This window comes from Schistocerca americana, chromosome 1 (genome assembly GCF_021461395.2).
Source record: "Schistocerca americana isolate TAMUIC-IGC-003095 chromosome 1, iqSchAmer2.1, whole genome shotgun sequence".
NCBI lineage: Eukaryota > Metazoa > Arthropoda > Insecta > Orthoptera > Acrididae > Schistocerca > Schistocerca americana.
In genome coordinates, this window is record NC_060119.1 from 868972430 (window position 1) to 868986789 (window position 14360).

Sequence of the window (14360 nt, forward strand, 5' to 3'; positions counted from 1 at the left end):
CTCTGGCGGATCGTACTGCATCTGCAGCAGCAATCTGAGGAGCAGTCAGCACGACAGTGGCTCATCGAATTGTTACAAATCGGTTACTTCGATGACAGCCCCGAGCCAGGCGGCCTGTAGCGTGTATTCCACTGACCCCCAAAACACCGCCATTTGCGATTTCACGTGTGTCAAGCGAGAGCTCATCGGAGGGCAGGATGGAGGTCTCTTGTGTTTTCTGATGAAAGCCTGTTCCGCCTCTGCTCTGACAGTGATGGCCGTGTGTTGGTTAGAAAGAGGGCAGCTGACGGCCTACAACCAATCTGCCTACGTGCTAGACACGCTGGTCCTACACCTGGAGTTACGGTCTGGGGTGCTATTTTGTATAACAGCAGGAGCTCTCTCTCGGTTATTCCACGCACCCTGACAGCAAATTTGTACGTCACTCTGTTGATTCAACCTGCTGAGATGCCGCTCACGAACCGCATTCCAGTGGGTGTTTTCCAACAGTTTAACGCTCGCCCACATACCGCTGTTGTAACCCAACATACTCTGCAAAGTGTCGACATATTGGCTTGGCCTACCCGATCTCCAATCGAGCACATATGGGACATCATTGGACGAGAACTCAAGTGTTATCCACAAAAAGCATTAACCGCCCCTATATTGACCGACCAAATGCAACAGACATGGAACACCATCCCACAAACTGACATCCAGCAACTATACAACACAAAGCATGCCTGTTTCCATGCTTGCATTCAACATTCTGCCGGTTACACCGGTTACGAATGTATCAGCATTTCTCGTTTGCAATGGTTTTCTCGCGATTACATTAATCACTTAGATATGTTACCTAAATAAATGTGTTCCCGAAATTTCATTACTCTACATTAATTATTTTTTGGTATTACATATTTTCCGTCAGTGTATTTGAATGAAAGCGCACTTTTTGTTGTAATGTATACACTAATTGCTGGTCAGTGGCCTCATTTTTTCCACAAAGAGGCTCGCGCAGTTTTCTGTGGCGTGCTAACACAGTGCACAGAGAAGCCCTGTGTCTGCGTTACGAAGTGCAAACGGTTCAAGCTCACAGTCTCGTAACATTTTCCATTCTTATTAACTGCAGCTCCTCGATTTATTACACTTAGGTCCTTTACTGACTGCCCTGCTTGAGACATAGGACACACGCTCAAGGATACTTCAAGTCTATAAAGACAAGGCAATAATTACCAATCAAACACAAACTCTGCCTTGTAATTTCCAACAGATTTTATTTAACAATTAATGACAACAGCAAACTGATGTTACCCCAGAATAATATACATAATTGCCCTAGAATTTGAAACATTACTAAACAGACAAAATATCTACAGTCGTCAAAGCCCACCCCAAACAATAAATAATTTTAAAACCCTCTTCACATATATCTTAAGAACGATACAAACAATAAATACACTCCTGGAAATGGAAAAAAGAACACATTGACACCGGTGTGTCAGACCCACCATACTTGCTCCGGACACTGCGAGAGGGCTGTACAAGCAATGATCACACGCACGGCACAGCGGACACACCAGGAACCGCGGTGTTGGCCGTCGAATGGCGCTAGCTGCGCAGCATTTGTGCACCGCCGCCGTCAGTGTCAGCCAGTTTGCCGTGGCATACGGAGCTCCATCGCAGTCTTTAACACTGGTAGCATGCCGCGACAGCGTGGACGTGAACCGTATGTGCAGTTGACGGACTTTGAGCGAGGGCGTATAGTGGGCATGCGGGAGGCCGGGTGGACGTACCGCCGAATTGCTCAACACGTGGGGCGTGAGGTCTCCACAGTACATCGATGTTGTCGCCAGTGGTCGGCGGAAGGTGCACGTGCCCGTCGACCTGGGACCGGACCGCAGCGACGCACGGATGCACGCCAAGACCGTAGGATCCTACGCAGTGCCGTAGGGGACCGCACCGCCACTTCCCAGCAAATTAGGGAAACTGTTGCTCCTGGGGTATCGGCGAGGACCATTCGCAACCGTCTCCATGAAGCTGGGCTACGGTCCCGCACACCGTTAGGCCGTCTTCCGCTCACGCCCCAACATCGTGCAGCCCGCCTCCAGTGGTGTCGCGACAGGCGTGAATGGAGGGACGAATGGAGACGTGTCGTCTTCAGCGATGAGAGTCGCTTCTGCCTTGGTGCCAATGATGATCGTATGCGTGTTTGGCGCCGTGCAGGTGAGCGCCACAATCAGGACTGCATACGACTGAGGCACACAGGGCCAACACCCGGCATCATGGTGTGGGGAGCGATCTCCTACACTGGCCGTACACCACTGGTGATCGTCGAGGGGACACTGAATAGTGCACGGTACATCCAAACCGTCATCGAACCCATCGTTCTACCATTCCTAGACCGGCAAGGGAACTTGCTGTTCCAACAGGACAATGCACGTCCGCATGTATCCCGTGCCACTCAACGTGCTCTAGAAGGTGTAAGTCAACTACCCTGGCCAGCAAGATCTCCGGATCTGTCCCCCATTGAGCATGTTTGGGACTGGATGAAGCGTCGTCTCACGCGGTCTGCACGTCCAGCACGAACGCTGGTCCAACTGAGGCGCCAGGTGGAAATGGCATGGCAAGCCGTTCCACAGGACTACATCCAGCATCTCTACGATCGTCTCCATGGGAGAATAGCAGCCTGCATTGCTGCGAAAGGTGGATATACACTGTACTAGTGCCGACATTGTGCATGCTCTGTTGCCTGTGTCTATGTGCCTGTGGTTCTGTCATTGTGATCATGTGATGTATCTGACCCCAGGAATCTGTCAATAAAGTTTCCCCTTCCTGGGACAATGAATTCACGGTGTTCTTATTTCAATTTCCAGGAGTGTAGTTTACTGAGAAAAAATTACACAGAAGCAGGACACCTTTTAAGGTATAAGAGCAGAAACAACTCACAATTTCTCTTTCAGAGTAAGACATTAAAAATCCAGTACAATGAAAGGCATCTTTCAGATACTACAAAATTTTAGTGACAAGTAATGGCACATCAGAGGTGAGCAAAAACTACAACGCAGATAGAGCCTGATTGTAAGCTGAAAGGAACGGTGGAGAAGGACAGATGTCACCAGGAACAAATAATAAAATACTCAACTTAAATTCGCGGAAGAACTGGAGTCTACTGATAAACACAGGGACCGCGCTATCGGTTACAACTCAAACTGGCCGCCGCCAAGGCGTCGTCCCCCAGTTAAACGACCAGCTACAGAGAACGACGCTCACCGCAGATTATACCACTGAAACAACAACATAAAACCACACAGCAACTGGGAAGAATCCAGAGTAACACAATCCTTACAACATCAGAAAAATTTCAAAACAGAAATACAATTACTCTTTGCAGCCAAATGAAATCTCTTGCAATCACTGTCTACAACGACAGTTCACACTCCCTTTTGCACAGGAACCACGATACATAAAATTTCACCATGGTAACGCTGCAGAATGTGTAGAAACCAGAACACATACTCTGTCTAGTAAATCTAAACAATAATTACATACAAGAAGAAAACAGAGTCATAAATCTCTTAATTTTACAAAGAATGCGACACTATAGGTGGATTACTCTTAATAGCAAAAGGCAGAAAGAAGTGCCAGAAACTCGAACGTATGGTTATTTCGGAGTGCACAGACACGCACTACCTCAAGTGCGTCTAAAACAGGCAACCTTATTCACACAGGTAACGACTGTTCAGTAAGTTGTGCACCAGTGATCAACACGAAACAAATAACATGGGCGTCCAAACACTGGGAGAGCCGTTAACGGCAAACACCACGAATTTAAACATACGAGTACATACAGGGTGGTCGGAAATTCCCGTTACAAACTTCTAGGACATGTAGAGGGTAGTGAGTACATAACATTTTGAGTAGGAACCCATGTCCGGAAACGTGTCGTTTCCGTTCTACGACAGTTTCAATGCAGGTGATTATCTCATCCACACCCACGTGAGGAAGGTACTTAGGCGTGACCCAGTACAATTGTTGCAATCCATTTGAAAAGAATACTGACTCATTCCGTTACATTTACATTACAACTTACATCTTACGGTTTACATTAGTCGACAACAACAAGAACCCAGCATCTACGGCACCAGCCCCAACGTACCGATGCATTACAACAGCGGCTCGATGTGGCAACTACCAACGTTGTTACACACACTGTACCTCCGAAGCATGTTGTGGTACTCTCTCTCCATCCTACCTGGTGTCTCTTCAGTGTCTTGTGCAGCGGCCAGAACTCGTGCCAGCAGATCCTCCTCTGTCTTTACAGGTGTCTCATAAATTTGGCTCTTCATACGACCCCTCAAGAAGTAGTCCATAGGGGTTAAATCCGGCGATCGTGGCGGCCACGCGGTTGGCCCACCATGGCCTATCCATCTTTCACCATACCGACTGTTGAGATGTCTCCGGACAGCCAGTGAAAAGTGAGGTGGTGCTCCATCACGCTGAAACCACGTTTCCTGACGGACATTCAATGGCACAGCTTCCAAGAACGGGTCCATTACGTGTCGTAGGAAGACACGTATGCGGGGCCCGTGAGCTTGCATGGAAGAAGGTATGGTTCAATCACATGACCCTCCAGAATACTTGCTCACAGGTTAATTCCAACGCTGTCTTGAAATCCCTGAACATGAGTGGAATGAGAGTTTTCGTCCGCCCAGACATGGCTATTTCGAACATTCAGAACACAGTCCCTCGGAAACCTACATTCATCTATGAAGAGAACTCGACACGGAAACAGGGGCTCGTCGATGCAGCGGTGCAGGAACCATGTGCAGAAGGTGGCGCGTTGTGGAAAGTCTGCTGGACCCATAGCGTGTACACTTTGTAAGTGGTATGGATGTAATTGTTGCTCATGCAGGACGTCCAAGACAGTACTGAGACTAACAACCATTGCACGCGCAATTGTTAGCGAACTCGTTGACGGGCTATCTTCAATGCGACGCAGTACACCTTCTTCAAATTAGGGAGTGCGGCGTCGCCGTGGAGCACCACAGACCTGCCTCCTCACGGTGAAGGTACACGTTTCTCGTAGCCATTGTGTAACTTGGGCAAACAGTTTGTGCGATAGAGTGTGACGGTGTGGAAAATGTTCGTGATACAGCAGACTAGCAGCTCTTCCGTTACCTCCAGCTTCGCCATACACAAGGAGCATGTCTGTGTATTCCGGAAACGTGTGTGTACTGCACCATGTTTCCTCTATCGGTGATGCACAGGTATTGACTCGGTCTCACAGATAAGCGGACAGTAAGTGACATCTGGGGATCGTTTGACGTACTACACGTCATCGTGTCTACCCTGTTGTACACTAGGACAGGGAACTCTAAGACATTTCTCTTGCCCTAACCAGACGTTGACGAGGTACACATCTGAACTGAAACTGTCGTAGAACGGAAACGATACGATTCCAGACATGGGTTCCTATTCAAAATGTTCTCTACTCACTACCCTCTACAAGTCCTAGAAGATTGTAACGGGAATTTCCATTGATAGTGAGCGGGCCAAATATCTCGCGAAATAAGTATCAAACGAAAAAACTACAAAGAACGAAACTGGTCTAGCTTCAAGGGGGAAACCAGATGGTGCTATGGTTGGCCGGCTAGATAGCGCTGCCATAGGTCAAACGAATATCAACTGCGTTTTTTTTAAATAGGAATCCCCATTTTTTATTACATATTCGTGTAGTACGTAAAGAAATATGAATGTTCCAGTTGGACCACTTTATTCGCTTTGTGGTAGATGGCGCTGTAATAGTCACAAATTTATAAGTACGTGGTATCACGTAACATTCCGCCAGTGCGGACGGTATTTGCTTCGTGATACATTATCCGTCTTAAAATGGGCCGTTTACCAATTGCGGAAAAGGTCGATATCGTATTGATGTATGGCTACTGTGATCAAAATGCCCAACGGGCCTGTGCTATGTATGCTACTCGGTATCCTAGACGACATCATCCATGTGTCCAGACCGTTTGTCGGATAGTTACGTTATTTAACGAAACAGGAAGTGCTCAGCCACATGTGAAACGTCAACCACGACCTCCAACAAATGATTATGCCCAAGTAGGTGTTTTAGCTGCTGTCGCAGCTAATCCGCACATCAGTAGCAGACAAATTGCGCGAGAATCGGGAATCTCAAAAACGTCGGTGTTGAGAATGCTACATCAACACCGATTGCACCCGTACCATATGTCTATGCACCAGGAATTGCATGGTGACGACTTTGAACGTCGTGTACAGTTCTGCCACTGGGCGCAAGAGAAATTACGGAACGATGACAGATTTTTTGCACGCGTTCTATTTAGCGACGAAGCGTCATTCATCAACAGTGGTAACGTAAACCGGCATAATATGCACTATTGGGCAACGGAAAATCCACGATGGCTGCGACAAGTGGAACATCAGCAACCTTGGCGGGTTAATGTATGGTGCGGCATTATGGGAGGAAGGAAAATTGGCCCCCATTTTATCGATGGCAATATAAATGGTGCAATGTTTGCTGATTTCCTACGTAATGTTCTACCGATGTTACTACAAGATGTTTCATTGTATGACAGAATGGCGATGTACTTCCAACATGATGGATGTCCGGCACATAACTCGCGTGCGTTTGAAGCGGTATTGAATAGCATATTTCATGGCAGGTGGATTGGTCGTCGAAGCACCATACCATGGACCGCACGTCCATCGGATATGATGTCCCCGGATTTCTTTCTGTGGGTAAAGTTAAAGGATATTTGCTGGCAACTTGCGTCAGCGCATTGTCAATGCATGTGCGAACATTACGGAAGGCGAACTACTCGCTGTTGAGAGGAATGTCGTTACACGTATTGCCAAATGCATTGAGGTTGACGGACATCATTTTGAGCATTTATTGCATTAATGTGGTATTTACAGGTAATCACGCTGTAACAGCATGCGTTCTCAGAAATGGTACACGTATCACATTGGAACCGCCGAAATAAAATGTTCAAACGTACCTACGTTCTGTATTTTAATTTAAATAACCTACCTATTACCAACTGTTCGTCTAAAATTGTGAGCCATATGTTTGTGACATATCACAAAGCGGAAAAGTGCTCCAACTAAAACATTCATATTTCTTTACGTACTACATGAATGTGTAATAAAAAATGGGGGGTCCTATTTAAAAAACGCAGTTGATATCCGTTTGACCTATGGCAGCACCATCTAGCGGGCCAACCATAGCGCCATCTGTTTTCCCCCTTCAAGTTAGACAAGTTTCGTTCTTTGTAGTTTTTTCGTTTGACTCTAATTTCGTGAGATATTTGGCCCGGTCACGATTAATGGACCACCCTGTATACTGCAGGACTTTAAGAACCTGAATAATTTCCACCTTTTGTTTCTGTAGCGTGTGCCGTTGCAACCATCGCCCTCTCGCTAGACGCAGTACACACTCCCGACCTCACTCACGTCTCCGCCTCAACTGCCCACGTGACACAAAGAGGCAGAGCATGCGCAAAGAGCGACCGCCGAAAACCAGACTACCAACTGGAGAGCCAACCAACGGAACAAAACCAGCCCTCTCCCTACAGCTTAAATAGCCGCAAAGCGACCAACGAGGAAAACCGCGGCCACGTGATACAGAGTCGATCGCAGAGATCTTAAATGAATACAGCGAAGGCCACGTATCAGTCCTATTTTGGCGTTCACGTGGTGACACGTGTAATTAACGCACCGTCACGGCGGTGGCCGCATGGCCGCCTCGCTGTGAATGGGACGGCCCTGTGCAGCGGCCACCTGTGGCTGCAGCCAGCCAGCCGTGCCGTGCTGTGCCTGCGGCTTCCCCCAACCGCACACCAGTTTGGCCTGGCCCAGCCCAGGCCAGCCCTGCTATCGACCGCTCGGGTCCGTCACGCGATACCCGATGCAGGTTTCATTGTGACATCCTTTATTCAGTGCGGCCGTGGCACGCCGCAGGACCACCTGTAACAATTCCGGCACTCGGAGGGCGGCTTGTTGTCACCCGGGCCCTACCGCCGATGCCGCTTCAGACATCCGAGGGCACTTGCTGCTTGCCATCGGAAGCGATCGACGTCGTCTCTTGGCATATCTTGGAGACGCGGAGGCCAGAGAAATGGTTCGACTGTCAAGGAGTTCGCTCGTGTCCAGTGTCAGCCATTACTCAAAATGCGCTTGGAGAAAAGATGAATTGCGGAAACGGAATTTCATTCAAGGAATACAGTATCTCCAACCAGTTTGCTCAATAATGTACTAATACGGTCCCAATTCCTCTTCTTTGCTTTGACTGTTTCCAGTTCACCACTACTCATCGGTTAAAACCGTTTTATGAAAAGTTCAAGGGACTATCATTTAGCTACGTCCTCTATAATGATTTCCACAGTGTCCTACAAGTGAATATGCAGCTGATACTGTGCCCCGCCTTTTCAACTAGTCTGTAATATCTAAAAGCTCATTACTGTGCATAACCCATAGTGGTTCTGTGGCAAAACATTCACCACAACTTCTAGTGAATTTGAATGTCATGTGACTAGGGCCCCACCCCCGTCGGGTAGACCGTTCGCCCGGTGCAAGTTTTTCGATTTGACGCCACTTCGGCGACTTGCACGTCGATGGGGGTGAAATGATGATGATCAGGTCAACACAACACCCAATCCCTGGGCAGAGAAAAATCTCCGACCCAGCCGGGAATCATACACGGGCCCTTAGGAATGACATTCTGTCGCGCTGACCAATCAGCTACCGGGGGTGGACACAACTCCTTGTAAACCGCTACGATTAAAGCAGCACGTGCCTGTCCATTTAATCAAACCATAAGCAGACTGTTTCTATCCTAGACTAATATACAGGGTGATTCAAAAAGAATACCACAACTTTAGGAATTTAAAACTCTGCAACGACAAAAGGCAGAGCTAAGCACTATCTGTCGGCGAATTAAGGGAGCTATAAAGTTTCATTTAGTTGTACATTTGTTCGCTTGAGGCGCTGTTGACTAGGCGTCAGCGTCAGTTGATGCTAAGATGGCGACCGCTCAACAGAAAGCTTTTTGTGTTATTGAGTACGGCAGAAGTGAATCGACGACAGTTGTTCAGCGTGCATTTCGAACGAAGTATGGTGTTAAACCTCCTGATAGGTGGTGTATTAAACGTTGATATAAACAGTTTACAGAGAATGGGTGTTTGTGCAAAGGGAAAAGTTCTGGACGGCCGAGAACGAGTGATGAAAATGTATCACGCATCCAGCAAGCATTTGTTCGCAGCCCAGGAAAATCGACTCGCAGAGCTAGCAGAGAGCTGCAAATTCCACAATCAACTGTATGGAGAGTCCTACGAAAAAGGTTAGTTATGAAACCTGAACGTCAACTACCCGAGGCGATGGATCGGCCGCCAGGCAGCCCGTGACAGAGCACTTCATCACTGGCCTCCAAGAAGCCCTGATCTTACCCCCTGCGATTTCTTCTTATGGGGGTATGTTAAGGATATGGTGTTTCGGCCACCTCTCCCAGCCACCATTGATGATTTGAAACGAGAAATAAAAGCAGCTATCCAAACTGTTACGCCTGATATGGTACAGAGTGTGTGGAACGAGTTGGAGTATCGGGTTGATATTGCTCGAGTGTCTGGAGGTGGCCATATTGAACATCTCTGAACTTGTTTTTGAGTGAAAAAAAAACCTTTTTAAATACTCTTTGTAATGTTTCTTTCATTAAATACACATTTTTAAAGTTGTGGTATTCTTTTTGAATCACCCTGTATATCTGACATTTTCGAAAAGAAAGCGTCTGTCTCTAAAAAAGACGAGATAGAAATAAGGCTCCGAGGCACACTTCAGCCACACACAAATTAAATACGTACAAGTGAGACACATATTCAGATAAAATAAACACCAGTATTGTTTATGTAGCAATAAATAACTCTGGTTTACTGTTTGCTAATGAATGCGGACATATGGGTAGGCGTACAACTTTGTTAAACGAAAACGTTTTTCACAATGCTACTAAATTTGATGCATATTGGTTTATTACTCTTACCGACTTATAACTGTTAGTACTCAGAGTGTCCTTGACGAGAAACTTTAATTATTAAGCAGTGCAATGAACAACAAGTAAATGATCCGTGATTAGACTGATGTCAATGTCAGCACCAAGGAATAAGTGATGACCTGGTTCGAAATAACGCAGTATCAGTGAAGCAAAGTTACTCAGTCTTTACCCACAATGTCGTCAAAATATCGTTAGTTAGATTGTAGTTATAGTATTACCACGAATTAAATCACGAATATTATCTTTAATAACGTGAGCTCACAGTTTCAGTGGAGAAAAATTGTTCAATCTTTATCCCCATTGTCTTCAAAATATCGTTAGTTATATTATGGTTTTGATATTAGCACGAATTAACCAAGTAAAGACAATTAGTACCCTCAGCATAACTTATACGTCAACGCACTTTGTTATGTAACAATTACGCAAAGTTCTGACATTGAAATACCCCTTAACAGCAAAACTGTAATTTGATGTGTTACTAGGGGAGAACTGTGGAAAGGTAAATCTAAAACTGACTTAAATTCATGTTACACACTTATTAATATTTGTTTACAGAAGCTTGTATTGATGCCCAGCAACCATGAAAAGTCGGGTGACAATTGACAGTGTGATTGCAGAGATGCGCATTTTACAACTTCCTACCTGAGATGAATGCATGAATACTACAAGATCTCTGGTGCAGACGCTCCGTTGTCTCGTTGATCACTAATCTGTCACAGTCTAACATAACAGTCGCGACACTTCGCCACTATTTTGTTGCCTACAGCGCCAGCAGCGCCCCAAGCGGCCGGTAGATTGAACTGTGAGTTCGGCGCGATCGTGAAAGCGAATAGTGATTGTTTATTTTGATTTATACAGTGGTTTTTACCATCGGGAGCGTTTGTAGCGCAATAAATTGCAGCTACAGCAGGAAGAAGACACCACGCCTGCCTTTTTTAGGCTTCCTTACGATCCTGGGAGGTATATACCATCATGTTACTAAACTGAATCGTCAGGATTCACTTGCAAACTGTATGTGTATAAATGATGAATGTTTCGTTTTAGGAGCAGAACCATCCATAACACCGATTCCTACACCTTTTTCCCCTCCGCCGGTGTGCCCCAAGGCTCCGTCCTATCCCCCCTTCTGTACTTGTTGTACACGGCGGACATGCCGCCGCCGTCACCCCCTGTCCACCTCCTCCAGTTTGCCGATGACACCGCCTTCCTTGCCCTTGCCCCCACCCTGCGACGCTCCCAACGCCTTCTCCAATCCCATCTTGACCGGTTCACCGCTTGGTGCAACCAGTGGTTGCTCAAGGTCAATCCTTCCAAAACCCAGGCGATCATTGTAGGCAAAACCACTCCCTCCTTCCGCCTCCTTGATTTCTATCTCACCGTTTATGGCCGTCCCATCGCTCTCACCCCCACCCTTAAGTACCTTGGCGTCACCCTCGACCGTCGCCTCTCCTGGACTCCCCATCTCCAGACAATCCAAGCCAAGGCACGTTCCCGACTCCGTCTCCTCAAGCTCCTTTCCGGCCGAACGTGGGGTTTGGACCCCTCCACCATCCTCCACACCTATAAGTCCCTCATCCGCCCTATCCTCTGTTACGCCCATCCAGCCTGGATCTCCGCCCCCCCTTCCTTTTATAAATCCCTCCAAATCCTTGAACGCCATGCTCTCCGCCTTGCCTATCGCATCCGTCTCCCTTCCCCCACGCGGATCCTGTATGACCTTATCCCCTTCCCCCACCTCCTCCTCTTCCTCGAAAGGATACGAATCCTCTACACCTCCCGTAAACTCGATCCTCCTCACCCGCTCGTCTCCCCGATCCTCTCCCACCCCCGCCCGCTGCCGCGCCTGTACTCCCATGTCCCACCCGGTCTCCATCTCTCCACCCACCTTACCCTCTCCCAAGGTGGTTTCCGCCAGCTCCCTCTCCCTGATGATGTCCTCGTCCCCTCCATCTACCCCTCCTATCAACTTTGACCCTGCCCCCCCTCCCTCCTGGTGTCCTTTCCCTGCGGCACCCTCCCTCCTTTCTCTTCCCTTCCCTTCTCTCTCCTTTTCCCCCATCCACTCCCTCCACCCCTCTTCTTCCGGGCTTCCCCTCCCCCTTCCTCTCTCCCCCCTCTTTCCCCTGCCCGTGGCGTCCCTGCTCTCCCCTCTCGCTTTCCCTCTCCCCCTCCTCCTCCTCCTCCTCCTCCTCCTCCTCTCTTGGCAGGTCCCCGGACTCGCACACGCATCGTGAACTTTCGCGCGCCGGAGATCATCGCCCTCGGTTTAGTGTCTGTGCCGTCGTGTCTGTGCCTCAGTGTTTTTCGCCGTCCACGCTCCTTTGTTCACGTGTGTCATCTACCTCGTCAGTGTTTGTGCCCAGTGCCGACGGTTTATCTTGTTTGTTTCGTCAAGTGTGAACGGCTTCATGTTTTTTAACTATTGTATCTCCTGTTTTTTAACCGCCATTCTGTTACTTGTCTGTCTCCCTTTCTTTTTTCTTGTACTGCTTATGGCTGAAGAGCGGAGTACACTGTTCCGCTGCCAGCCCACCTTGTATGGGGTGTCCAAATTACAATAAAGAAAAAAAAAAATTTTAGGAGCAGAAAATGGCTAGTTAATAGCAGACGAGAAGACCTTATGAAGAAAGACCCACTTTACCTGTATAATAATACTAGGCTTTGTTCGCTACATTTCGAACAAAACCAGTTCATGAACGCAGACAATAACAAACTCGTTTGGAATGCAGTACCCACACTGTTTGACATTCCAAATAAGCCCCCTCAACTGACGATGAAGAAGAAACTGCCACAAAGATTCGACAGTCAATCTAAAGCTGTAAAACAGTCCTATGACACAGAAGCAGCCAGTTCGACTCTCCATGTATCAGTACCAGATTTGTGTGAATCATCACCACAGATCTGCTTTGACGATGAAGTGGTTAAATTAAGTGTAGCTGTTTGTGTCTTCCAAATGCGTGTAAAGTGCCATAATGTGCAGAAGCGAAACTATTACGGGACAAGGAAAGTGCCTACAGACACATTGTTTGAAAATTATTCAAATATTTGGTTTTTCGCGAAATGTAATGCAATCAGCTCATTATAATGTTTTCAGCATATGTCTCCCACTATTTGGCAGTTGTTGTCCCACTTAGAATAATATAAAAATGAAGGTCGTACTTGTGGCAACAGACGACAATGACAAACACAGTAAGCCTACAGAACGATAAACGAGCTGTCGATCGCTTTTGCATGTAGAGGTAAATGTCTGTGCTTCTTACATGTGAATCTATGTGTTTATTTTCTTTTGATATCAACGTGGTAAGCTGAAATTCTGTCCAATGTCACAAGTGTTTCTTCACGAATGTGTTGTAGCTTGCCACTCTATTCATGGTTTTTGTCCACACTTTCGCATATTTCAGAATCATTTTTAGAAACGTATATGCCTTCTGATACTACACAAACTCTTGGAGGCAAGAAAATAACTCGAATAATTCGGAAATTACGTAGGAAATGGATGCAAACAAACATTATGCTTACGACGCGTCTGACGTTCACCTTACCTGCCGCTTGGAGCGCTAGTGTCGCTCCATCTGTAAAACGGCAACAACTTTTACAAAATGGTTCAAATGGCTCTGAGCACTATGGGACTCAACTGCTGTGGTCATAAGTCCCCTAGAACTTAGAACTACTTAAACCTAACTAACCTAAGGACATCACACACATTCATGCCCGAGGCAGGATTCGAATCTGCGACCTTAGCGGTCGCTCGATTCCAGACTGCAGCGCCTAGAACCGCGCGGCCACTTCGGCCGGCTGCCTGAGAAGGTGTGAGCACTTGTTCATCTGCGGTAGTGTGAAACAAATCTCTTCTACTCAACAAGTGCTCATAGCTCTTAATGTATGTATTTTTGAGCCCATGTTTACTTGAGTTTTTTTCTTTTTTTGGTCCATACTACCACCTGTGTGAACCCGTGGTCTAGGGGTAGCGTCTTTGATTCATAACCAAAACGTCTTCGATCCCGGGTTCGATCCCCGCCACTGCCTAAATTTTGATAAATAATCAGCATTGGCGGCCGAAGACTTCCGGCATAAGAAGTCAGCCTCATTCTGCCAACGGCCTTGTCAAAGAGGGCGGAGGAGCGGATAGAGGTTCAGGGCACTCTCTTGTCCTAGGGGTGGGAAATTGCCCCTAAAGGCGGAAGAATCAGCAATGATCAACGACATGAGGATGCAGAAGGCAATGGAAACCACTGCATTAAAGACACGTAACTTGTATCCACAGGACATGTGGCCTATAATTGAAGAAGTGTCATGATGATCTCTC

The 14360-nt window shown here is 47.1% G+C and overlaps 1 protein-coding gene across 1 annotated transcript in view; it reads left to right on the forward strand.

Moving 5' to 3' along the window:
• The window catches only part of LOC124594814, a 90906-nt gene that overhangs the window by 24191 nt on the left and 52355 nt on the right, over window positions 1–14360 (forward strand). The window lies entirely within an intron of this gene.